The following is a 12,192-nucleotide window of genomic DNA, read 5'->3' on the forward strand; positions in this document are numbered from 1 at the left end:
TTGCAAAAAATTAGAAAAGAAAAAAAGTCCATGCACATACATATATACAGTCTTATACAAGAATATCCCACAGTACTTAAGTTAAGGATCTAGAAAAGTAAATCTGCATTCATCATGTCTGAAGTTCAGGAATATCTGATGACCCAACAACAAGGAACCAGTCAATTTAAGTCTTGCTATACTGTCAAAAATTATAAAGGATATAATAATGTAACTTTCAGAGAATGGCCAACAACACTTCATCAGCCAATTCCCAAAGCTTTTAAAATGTTAATCAAAATATCCTTGTTCATTTCTCTACACGTATTATTCAGTATACAGAAAAATAGTTATTTTTAATGATGGTGTTTTCCTAACTCCCCACCTACAAGAAAAAAGTATTATCTTAAAATATCAAATAACATATTGATAATTACATTAAAATTATGTTAATAATTATTATTAATCATTAATAATATATTAATAACATATATAGCCAGTGTTCCCAAAGTAGTTGCTATTCTTGTAAGTAGACTTTCCATTCATAATCCTGCTCTGGGCACCCAGCAGGCTGACTAAAGCAGGCATCTTTCTCCCTGGAGAATACACTCCTTAGTAGCTGATTAACAAAAAAAACTCACGAATGGCTTCATGAATCTCGCTAAAAAAAAAAATGGCTGACTACTCTAGACACCATGCTTCACTCTTCCTGGATAGATTTTGAAGCAACGGGAAAAAAAACATGCTTTTTTCTCTTTTTTAAAAAGATATACAGAATGGAGTAGAGAAGTTTAATTGCGAGACTGCACTAGCAGCGTTTTTCCACCATGTTACTCATGGCCCATGGCCAATTCCTGCGTGTATAAGAATTAAATCACTCAGCAAATATAAAGCTTTCCCTGTGTGACTTCTTTTATAGAATAAAGCCTTTACAACACCCCCTTTCATGGTCTCCCTCTGTTAAAGACTGTTGAATGCTTTTTGAAGCAAAGGTCAATGATATAAATGCAATGAAGAAAAAAAGAGGTCTGTTAACAAACCACTTACGCTTATCCATGAAAGAACCGAAGACTCACATCTTCATATCTGGAGAATAAGGGCAAAGAACTAACTGGATTTTGAATGGCAGTCAGAAATCTATACTATTGAAATTAACAAAGAATATAAGATAAAATTGCTCGTCTAGTGTCACTCTTTATAGATATGGGTTAGTTGCTAGGAAAGTGTTAATATAGTATGGAGAATTATATCAGAAAAAAGAATATAGATTTATAAAGGAAGCACAAGCATTGTAGAAATACACTGCACTAAATAAAACTAAGTATATACTGCACATTTCTTAAATTACCCCAAACAGAATTCTCAGATTTTCTTATGGTGCCAGTGCTTAGAGAATTTATCACGCTCACAGGTGTGAGCAACTATTACAAGGTTTGAAAAATTAAAATTTCTTAAAATGTAAACAGATATTATCTGACATGAAGCTATTTAATTTTTTAAAAGGAAATGCAATGGTGTGTCATCTCAAGATAGGGTACATACTTATGTCATACAAGTACTAACCCAAATGTCTTTTTAAAGGTTCTGTTTTGTTTCGGATGAGTGGGTGGAGAATCTTCAGAATTTCCATTATTTTATAATCACACTGACCAGGGTGGGAAGGGTGGAACACAGGAAGGGAGGTATCAGGGTCCATGGAAAATGTAGCCTGAGAAGACAGAGAGAGCTTGGTTCAAATTCCAGCTCTGCTGGCAGCTAGCTGGGCCCAAGAACTTGTTCTGTCTTAAAGTAGAATACTTGTTCAGTATTCTCATTTATAAAAAAAAAAGATGATTATACCAAACTTTGGAGGGTTATTGTAGAATTAAAGATTGCATACGAAGTGTACTTAGCACAGTGTCTGGCACATAATTAGTACTCGAAAATGAAAGAAATATGAAGATAATGACAATGATCCTATATCTTGAATTTTTTTCTGAGACTTGTAAGGAGAATAGGTTAGAATCTCTAGCAAGCAAAGACAGATAAAAATAAGTTATTTACTTTTTAAATTCTGCTAACAACCCTAGAAAAATGGCAAGAATTTATGCAGTAATTACTAGTTTGGAGCAAAAATGTGGCTAGGAAAAGCAAGTGCATGGTAGAAAAGGTTTTGAGGAAGAAAATTTAAAAACTGACAAGAGAAAGGGCCAGCAATCCTATATCAGGTGGGACTAAAGCCAACAAGACCTGATGTGCTTTTGTACCAACTAGCTAATTGATTTAACTTTTTCCTAAATTGTCAAACGTCTTGTCATGTTTTGTGCTATCGAAAACATTGTTTATTTTCTTCCTAAGATTTACAAGCTATAAATTGTGAGTACGGCATACCTTCTGATATCATGTTATCAATTTTAACTTAAGCAGTCACAGAATAACCAAAGACATACTTCTAATTAAGGGAAATTAATTTATTCAGAAGCCTTGCTTTCTTCCTTCCTCAGACAGTTTACATGTTGTCAGTCTAACATGGAAAGAACGAGAAACAGAAAAAATAGGTAACTAAATGTATCGATTTTCTTTTTCTTCCTCATTTTTAATAACCAAAAACAATTTAGTTTAGGAAGAGACAAATTACTAGTTAAAATAGAGTCTGAAATTAACAGAAAATTGCTGATTATAAGCTCTCTCAATAATTTAAAGGTACTATTAAAAAACAGCTAGAAAAAGTTTTGTCAACCGGAAAAAGCTTTTACATGGGAAATTGAAAAGTTGTTAACAATTCTTAATTTCATATTTAGGTCATGGTTTTATAAAGATAATGAAAAAATAGTGTCTCATCTTTTGTTATGAAAGAAACTCAATAATTAAATATTTTGGCAAAAGACCATCTGTATTTAGTGTTCTTCTGTCTTTCTACAATCATGGAAAAGGCCATTATGCAATGAGCAAAACTTTTCTGGAGGAAAAAAAAGATAGCTTTATTGTTGAGAACATTGGGCTATTATGCTAAACATTCCTTGTATTTCTGAGGGCAAATAGTCTAAAATATGTTTAGAGGAAATCCATATTCAGACAGAAATTCTGAATACTCAAAAAGGGTACTGCCTAAGTACAAAAATATTTTTTGATAGCTGATCTTACCAAATTCAGATTTAAAAGTTTATTTGAAAAGTCAGAAGTAAAATTTAATAGCAAAAAATAAAAAATAAAAAATGTCATATTTCCAGAGCCACAACTTGGGAAGGCTAAGTCAGTTAATTCAACAAGGAAAGTCATTTCTACTTCCTTCACTTTTTTTCTTTAATGGACAAAATACAGCCATAGAAATCTCAAATCTACACAACTGCTCCATTATTTGATTAGCAATTTCTGCATTTCAAAAGTTCATTTTGAAAAGAGAAAAAGTACAAGGTCTCAGTATTAGCTTCTTAAAAAGTTGCTTCTCATATATGTTAACATTTGTATTCTTTTGTAACCATTGTAAAAGGTTTATATAATGATGGGTAATTATTAATACTTGATTTGTGTGCATGCTGTGTTCCAAAAATTAACTTGTAGTATCTAGATTTTAGAACTTATTTTCTCACAGAGATGACAGCATAAGTGGTGGCTTAGTTTCCAGATGAGCAAACAAAAACCTGTTTAACTCAAAATGTTGATATTGACAGTGCCGAGGACCAAGTCCTTCATACCTGAGTCCTATGCCTTTGAATTCTGAACCCTATACTGGGTGGAATGGTCAGGAAGCAATATTAACATTTACTGAGCTCTTACTTTGGGCTTATAAATGAAGTACATAGCATAATATTTAAATATATATTACTTAATTTAGTCCTTACTATAATTCTAGGGCATTCATTAGTCTCAGCTTTGCAACTTTTTAGCTGTTTGATATTAGCGGGCAAGTTAAATTTTCACATCTGAAAAATAAGAATAATCCCTGTTTCAAAAGATTGTGAAAATTTGCTAAAATCACATATTTAAGTGTCTTCCAAATATTAGTAGCTCCATGTGTGGTAAAATATTAATACTCTCAACATGCCCAGTTGGTAGAGCTTCAGGAATGTAAGCTGACTCAGTTTTTAAGGTCACACAGCCAAGAGGAAAATCAGAATTAGAACCTAGATCTTCTACCTACTAATACAATGTTTTTTTTCTCTCTCTCCTATATTATAGATTACTTCTATGTACTTAATGAAAGCAAGCCAGAAGGATTTAATTTGCTCATCTTAATAAACTTGCAATACTCCTAGAAGAAGCTTTTCATGTTAATCTTCTCCTGGCTCAATAGTCATTTAAATATTTCCTCTGATGAATGGGATTTTAAAATAATTGTTAAAGAAATGAGATATTGCTTCTGATCTACCTCAATACAATTCTAAGATCTGAGAGCTCTAGTTTTCTACTTATATCTAGCACTGTTTGCAAATGCCCCATATTCCAGCCAGTTTCTTTGCAAAGCTTTTCCCCACTAACAGCTTTATTGATCTAAGCTTGTAAAACTTTAATAATCTTCATTTTTAAATTGTGAAATATATCATTCATTCAGAAGTAGACAAATTTAAAGACAGTGCAATTTAAACAATAAACTCAACAATTTGATACCCACTAGCAAGACATATGAAGCCCCTTGTGTGGAGCTCCCCAACTGCATTCCCTTCTCTTGCCCCAGAAGCGACTAAGTTTTAATCATTCTTTAGCTCTTTAAGAATTTTACCTCTCTGTATATATGATTAAATAATATATCATACAGTTTTATCTACTCTTAACATTATATTAAAATTCATTGTTTTCTTCTATTTCATTCATTTTTCACTGCTATATTATATTTCACTGCATGAATATCACCCTATTTACTTATTCATTCTTCTAAACATTTGAGTTGTTTTCCTTTGGAATTATGGATATAATGTTTCTGTGAAACTTCATGTGTCTTCTGGTACACATGAGCATGCTTTTCTCTAGGGTATGTATATCAAGGAATGGAATTGCTAGATAATAGAGTTTGTACATGATCAACTCCATTAGGCAATGCCTGTTTTTCAAAGTGGTGGTACCAATTTATACCTCCATAACCAATGGAATAATGGTCTCTTTGCTCTGTATCCTCATCAACACTTGATCTCATCAGCTTTCAAAATTTCTGCCAATCTGACAGCTTGAAGTGGTATCAGATTGTGGTTTTAAATTCCATTCCCTTGATTATAATGAGATGGAACATGTTTTCATGTTTATTGGCCATGTGAGCTTCCTCTTTTATAAAGCGTCTACCGAAGTATTTTTGACATTGATTTGTACACATTCTTCATATATTCCCAGAAAAGCAATTCTTTGTCAGTTTAATGTGTTACACTTACCTTCTCTCAGTTCATGGCTTGTATTCTACCCTTTTTATAAGTGTTATAGGTTAACAGTGTTAAGATATACACTCCGGAGCTCCATACCTGGATTCAAATCCTGGCTTTATGACTTAATAGCCATATGGCCCTAAGTAAATTATTTATACCCTTTTTTCCTCAGTTTCCTCCTCTGTAAAGTGGAGAAAATAATAGTATCACTCTCAGAGGTTTGTTATGAAGAGTAACTTTGTTGATATGTGTTAAGCGTGTAGACCAGTGACACATAAAAACCACCTAAGTACTGCTATTACATTAATACTATTGTAGAAGAAATCCTTCCCCACCTCAAGGCCATTCAGATGCCTTCCTAAAAACTTTATGTTTTGCCTTTCATATTTAGGTCTTTAGTCCACCTGAACTTTATTTTTCTCATATGATATAAGTTAGAGGTCCAATCTCATTTTCTTCCTTATAGGTAACCAAAGCTCTACAATTCATTGAAAAGTCCATCCTTTCATCTCTAAGCTTTAGTACCTTCTCTGCAATATGACATATGTCTTTATGCACATGGGTTTTTTCTAAGCTTTCTTTTTTGTTCTATTTATTTGTCTATCCCTGAACCAATACCACAAATATTAGCATGCATCACAATCATCTGAAGGGCTTGCTGTAACACTGATTGCTGGGCCCTAGCCCAGAATTTCTGATTCAATAGGTCTGGTGTTGGGTCCAAGTATCTGCATTTCTAATCAATTACCAGGTTATGATGGTATTACTCTGAGCACCATACATGGAGAACCACTACACTAGATTAACTAAAAAAAAAGATCACTAAATTTATTTTACTCTCTACTTTTTATACTTCTAACCTTGACTGGTAAAGCTGCCTCATTTTTACCTCTGGGCTTACCTCTGAATCCTTAATTTGGTATTGATTCTGACCTAAGAAGAGGGTATTTGATGCAATCAACCTCAGTTATCTGTTTGTTGTTAAATCCCATTTCCTACTGGTTCCTTTGACCTTACTCCCCTATATTCTCAATGGCTGAACTGCAACGATTGTCCCTAGTTTCTCAATTCCTGGCTCCTGGTACCAGTTGTCCTGTCTTCCACTTCTCACCCCATTGGCTAGGTCCATGACACTCGCCTTCAGCTCTCCCACATGGCAAATGCCTATTTAAGCCTCAGTAAGTCAGAAGCACTCAGCTTTGATATTTAAAATGTCCTAATTCCTGCCTTTCAAATGATTCTCCATGGATACTGGTCCATGGATTTGTTTCCATGGACCAGTCCCTAGGTGGATAAATCATGATCACCCACATCCAGACCTGTGCTTACTTGAGAGTCACACTGCCATATTAATCTTGCCCATTCTATTTCAGGGTACAGCGGAGAAAGCCTTAGATTCAGATAGAACTATGCTCAAATCTAACCTCTGCCATTTATTAGTTATGCTATATTGCTAAGTAACTCAGCCTCTAAGGACAAGATAGCAAAGTTATTCTGAGGAGTCTGAGAGGTCATATGTTTAAAACATTAAGCATAGGGTTTAAACAGTGTTTATTAAACATTAATATCCTTTTGTTTCTCCTGCTGCCTCTCCTGGATTGTGCAGCTTCCTTAGATGAACAGTTTGGTCAAGAAAGCTAATAGATTTCCCTACAAAAACTTTTATTTCAAATCCCCGTAATATCTGGTTTATTGGACTCTTTAAAAATTAATTCAAGACTAGCAAAAATAAAACTTAATTAAAGAAATGGTCATAGAGTGCATGTTAAAAATTGGTAGAAGAGATAGAAGGGATTCCATTTTTGATAATATAAGCCACATTTTCATTACTGTTTTTGGCAATGTGAGAAGAATGTCTGTCTTTCCTATATAGCATTTATAATAAATCTTCTTAAACTTGACGGTATCTCAGGTTTCTCTGAGAATCTATTGAATGTTATTGTATGTTATAGACTTCCTCCACAGAAATATGTACATACTCACCATTACATTTCATATGCTTTTACACTCCCTAGGTTAAGAACTCCTGACCTTGTTCACAGAGACATATACTAACCCAGAACTGAAAGTCATGGAAGTTTAATGTAACAGAAAGAACATGGGGTATGGTATCAGAAGACCTTGAATTAATTCTTCTCCTTCTGATATTTAATAGATATCCAAGCTTGGGCTTATCATGTCACTTTTGGATTATTACTTCTCATCTGTAATTTGATGGATAATCATCCTTGCCTACCTCTCAGAGTTGTTGTTAGAATCAAATGAGAAAATGTACAGGAGAAAAGAATACTATTAATTGTAAATGACTTTATAATTAGTAATTAACATTCCCTGGAAATCTACCAAATTTATAAATACAGGAGCAAGTTTGAAAAATCCAAATTATTGAAATACATGGAATATATCATACCAGAGAATTCATTTAATATATAAAAAACATAACGATAAAATTAACCATTTTAAAACTATTCCTATACACTTTGTCAAAATAATCACGGCTCAAGCACTTATGTACCTTTTTATAGGAAATCTAGAGAAACTTCAAGTCCAAATCTCTCTCTAGGATTGAAAAATTTAGATATTTTGTTTCATAACTCAAATCCAAGGAGAATAAAATGAATAGTCCCATATTTCTCTCTACCCTCAAAGAAAAAAACTATCTGAGATGGAAAAAGTCATGCTGATTTAATTTTCTTTCAAGGATACAAGGAAAGACAAAGCCTTCTTTGTGGGACAAGCATCCTTCCATTTCAGCCTAAGTCAAACATAAGTTTCAGAAGTTCTTTTCAAATGTTAGAGAAAAAAGATATTAAAACATTAAAATAGCCTATGAATTTGATTAACTATTCTAACCACAATGTCATACATCTAAAATGACAGATCTTCATGTCAGCAGTTTAAGTTTATTTCCTTATCCTGATTCTTCTTCTGGACCTAAAGCTAAGAATTATCACCAGGACAAACTTCGTCCTCAAAATAAGACTAATATTATCCATATTCCCTTGACCGACTGCTTAAAATAACAATTCTATTCATTAACCCAACTTCCCCTAATGTTTATTTCTCATATAACCATGGTATATTCATTAAAACTAAAAATTAACATTGCTATACTATTAACGAAATTATAGACTTTATTAGATTTCTCTAATTTTTATACTAATGTCTTTTTTCTGTTCCAGGATCCAATCCAGGGTATAACTTTACATTTCCTCAACTTGTCCCCTTAGCGTCTTCCAATCTGATAATTTCTCAGTCTTTCATTGTCTTTTACGAACTTGAAGCTTTTAAAGAGTACTGGTCAGATATTCTGTAAAAGGTTCCTCAGTTTTAGTCTGATGTCTTGTCCCAATTAGACCGAGGTTATAAAGTTAGAGAAGAATAACACAGATGTAATGGGCCATTCTTATTGCATCTTATTAGGGACTACCTGATAGTCATATGACTTATTACTGATGATGTTATCTTGATCACGCAAGTGATCATTTTTCATGCTAGGAATCTGTCTATATGAGAGCAAAACTAAGCATGGTTATCATGCTTATTTGGAAAATAAGCAGACATTCAGCCACTCAATTAATAAACCCTGGGACCTATTTAAGGCAATATAGTCAAACAGGTGTTAGTTTGAGACCACTTCTGCCACTCACTAGTTGTCTATTTTGAGGCAAATTAATCGAGTTTCTTCATTTGTAAGATGAGAATAATACCACTTCAATCAGTTGTTATTTTATCCTTACAAGATAGAATATGTAAAGCACTTAGCCTGGCACGTAATAAATGTTAATGCTATTCATTCTGGGGTTGATAGCGGTAGTCATAATGTTAGTAGTATTGGCAAAGTCATGTGGTATTTTCATCTCAGAAGAGTCAAACTACGGATCAGAAAACACAATGTATTCATAAGATTTTTAAACTTTTTAAGTGTAGTAAAATGTCTTATCAGAGAGATATTTAACTAGAGATTAAATTTATTGTTTATTTCTTCTTTAGCAAGAGAAGTTTACGATTGCATTGCAGTTTGGACAGAGATAGAAAATCATGTTGAAGAAGATCCTCCTGACTGGGTGAAGAACCATTTAAGTTAGATTTCCCTTAATTATGTAAGTATAGAGTGAATAGGCCCCACTGTCCTCAGAGAAGGGTTTAACAAGACTTTTTGTATTGGGAAATGAGGGGGATTTAGGATTTATAAGATAAAAGATTCTACGAGATGTCTTCAACCAGTACTCTTAGAGCTGGCTTACACACTGGCTGTATGTATAAACTGAAGGAGATGATTGCTAAGATCTCTAACTTTGAGGCTTCAATTTAGAGCACTCTTGAAAGAACTTGGCACTAGGGGAGTGGGTTCATCCTCCTTTAAAGAACTGTTGCCGACCATTTGGGATCAGTAAAAGTATCATCAGAATAGTGAGCTGGCATCATCTGTCAGGTTGTTCAGGGATAGGCCTCAACTCAGCAATTTTATTCAGGAATGACAAATGACAATATCAGTGAAATGATCAGAATCATGTTCCCTTAATGGTTAGCATCAGAGGAGGATTGACTCTTAGAGTTATTGGGGAAATAGTAATTAGTTGTTGGAGAATGGGTTGCCTCAAAAGAAGGCTGCTGATTTAGGCTACTGAGGTCTATGAATGTCAAAGTAATTAACTGGAAAAATAAAATAGGTATGCCTATATTTGAACCCTGTTTGTGGAAAAGTTTGTCTGTTATATAAGCTTTCAATTTGTCCATATCTATTATATTTGCTACCCCACAGGTCTCTCTAAAAAGATGAATAGTTTTTAAAACTGTCAAAAGGTAAAGGGCCCTTGGATTTATTTTTAGCAACACAGAAAGAACATGGGTATGGGGACACTGCTTGACACTCAGCAGCAAGGCTTATGCAGGAATAAAAATCCCATGGGATACAGTGGGTGGGAGCAACGACTGAAGCATAGGGAAGCAGATTCGATGCCTGCAGCCTGCAACAAAAGAAGAATGGTAAACATAGGGAGAGGGTACAGGCCCAAGAAGGAACCCTGGGACCGAGCAATTCCCTAAATTCAACTTAGAAATACAAACTACCTTTAGATTTGTGTGTCTGTATTAATGCAAAAATCATAAGCTTTCTAGAGAATTATGCACAGGAACACTGCTATCAGGACAATATCACCATTTTCACTATTCTCTTTTCTCTCAATATTCCCTCCATTCTCATTATTACTCTAATTTTGACCCTCATAGTTTTCAGTCTGTCTCTAATCTCCCCCTACTTACATCTACCCATTCTACTACTGCTAGAACATTGATCTTTCTTCTGCTTAAGAATCGCTTCATGAACAAAATTCAAATAATTCGTCTGGCCCTTAAAGCCCTCTGTGACCTGACCCCAGCAGGACTTGCCAAATTTATCTCCTCTGCCCCCACTCCTCTTCCACCTTGCATCCTGTGTAAGCACATCTCTGAGACGTTAATCTTGCTGTTTCCTGCTCTGTAATAACCATTCCCACTTCCGTATGTCTAAATCCTTTCCTTTCTTCAAAACTGAGGTCAAAAGCTATGACCTCAATGAAAATTTTTCTAGCTATAAGTGATATCTCCCAGTTTCTTAATCCCCTTAACATTTTATCTTTATATTTTATACTGTGGGTCTATTTTTACTTTGTAATATATATATTGCTTAATGACTTTAGTAGACCAGAAGCTCCTATGTTCTTCCCATTGTCTTATTTATCTTTTATTTCCCATGGGGTCTATTAAAGTACCCTGCACAAAATGTGTTGAACAAATAAATACCTTTGTACCAAATACTGTATTTATATGAACTTGGTTATTGGTAAAACTGGCATATGCATAACTACAGATGTGGAGGTGCCTCTCAGAAGAAGCATGATGTTTTAATATTATCAATAATAAAACTTTAACTTCAAAATATTTCTTTTAAAATTTTTGAACTGGCCTAGAAGTGGCTTAATAAAATGAAACAAGTAGAAGAGTCTGCAACAGAGTTTAGGGAAAGTAACATGCTCGATTCATAGCAACGACATCAGTTTGCTGAGACATGCTATGTCAATGTTCACAAAGGTCACCAAGAGCTGGGGGAGAGGGGTATTTTTTTTTTCATTCAGTTGACTATAGCTGATATATAGTTAATAATTAGAAGACTAGGAGGGCCCTGTACTAAATGGGGGATTTAAAATAGAAATGCTCTGAAAAACATAAAGAGCTTTCCAAAGTGTAATAGCATTATTTATATTTAAACCTTAATGTACTCAGTGCCTTTTTCTGAATAAGCCCCTGTCTGGCCATTTATTAACATTAAAATTTTAGTCTAATTTGTTTTGCTATGAACTTAACAAGATAATTGGTACAATGTGATTAAAATATCTTCTAAGACGAACCATTTGGTACTATACAAACATTTATTGAAACAAATGAACTACGATAGGACAAAGGCTGAGGTGAGTTACCTGCTTTTGACCCAGATGGCTATCTTTTAAACTTTTATCTTCAAGGAAAAAATAATACAGCATACAAAAAAAAAGGTAATTTAAACTAGATATTGGTATAATTGGAAGAATAATAATTGGGGTATAAAATAAAGTTATTTTTAAATAAAATTAAAGCTATAAGGCTTTGTTTTGTTTTTCTCTAAAATAGTGTAAGAAAATGCTAGTTAAGAGATTTCTTGACTTTGGCATACCATGTATATGCTACTGTATGTCCCACAGTCACTTCAAACTGAACATGTTTGAAACCTAACATCATCATGTCCCTCTAACTTGCCTATCTACCTTTATTCTTTATCCCATTAATGGAATATCTCTTCACTCATGTACCCAAGCCAGAAAGAAACATGGGAGTTATCTCTCTGTCTTTCCCTACTCTATACATA

General features: G+C 33.8%; 1 protein-coding gene across 1 annotated transcript in view; it reads right to left on the bottom strand.

The window, feature by feature from the left end:
* Nucleotides 1-12,192, bottom strand: part of MEGF9 (multiple EGF like domains 9) — an 88,448-nt gene that overhangs the window by 25,358 nt on the left and 50,898 nt on the right. The gene's annotated exons all lie outside the window — the stretch shown is intronic.

The sequence above is a fragment of the Pteropus vampyrus genome, unplaced genomic scaffold, assembly GCF_000151845.1.
Source record: "Pteropus vampyrus isolate Shadow unplaced genomic scaffold, Pvam_2.0 Scaffold61, whole genome shotgun sequence".
NCBI lineage: Eukaryota > Metazoa > Chordata > Mammalia > Chiroptera > Pteropodidae > Pteropus > Pteropus vampyrus.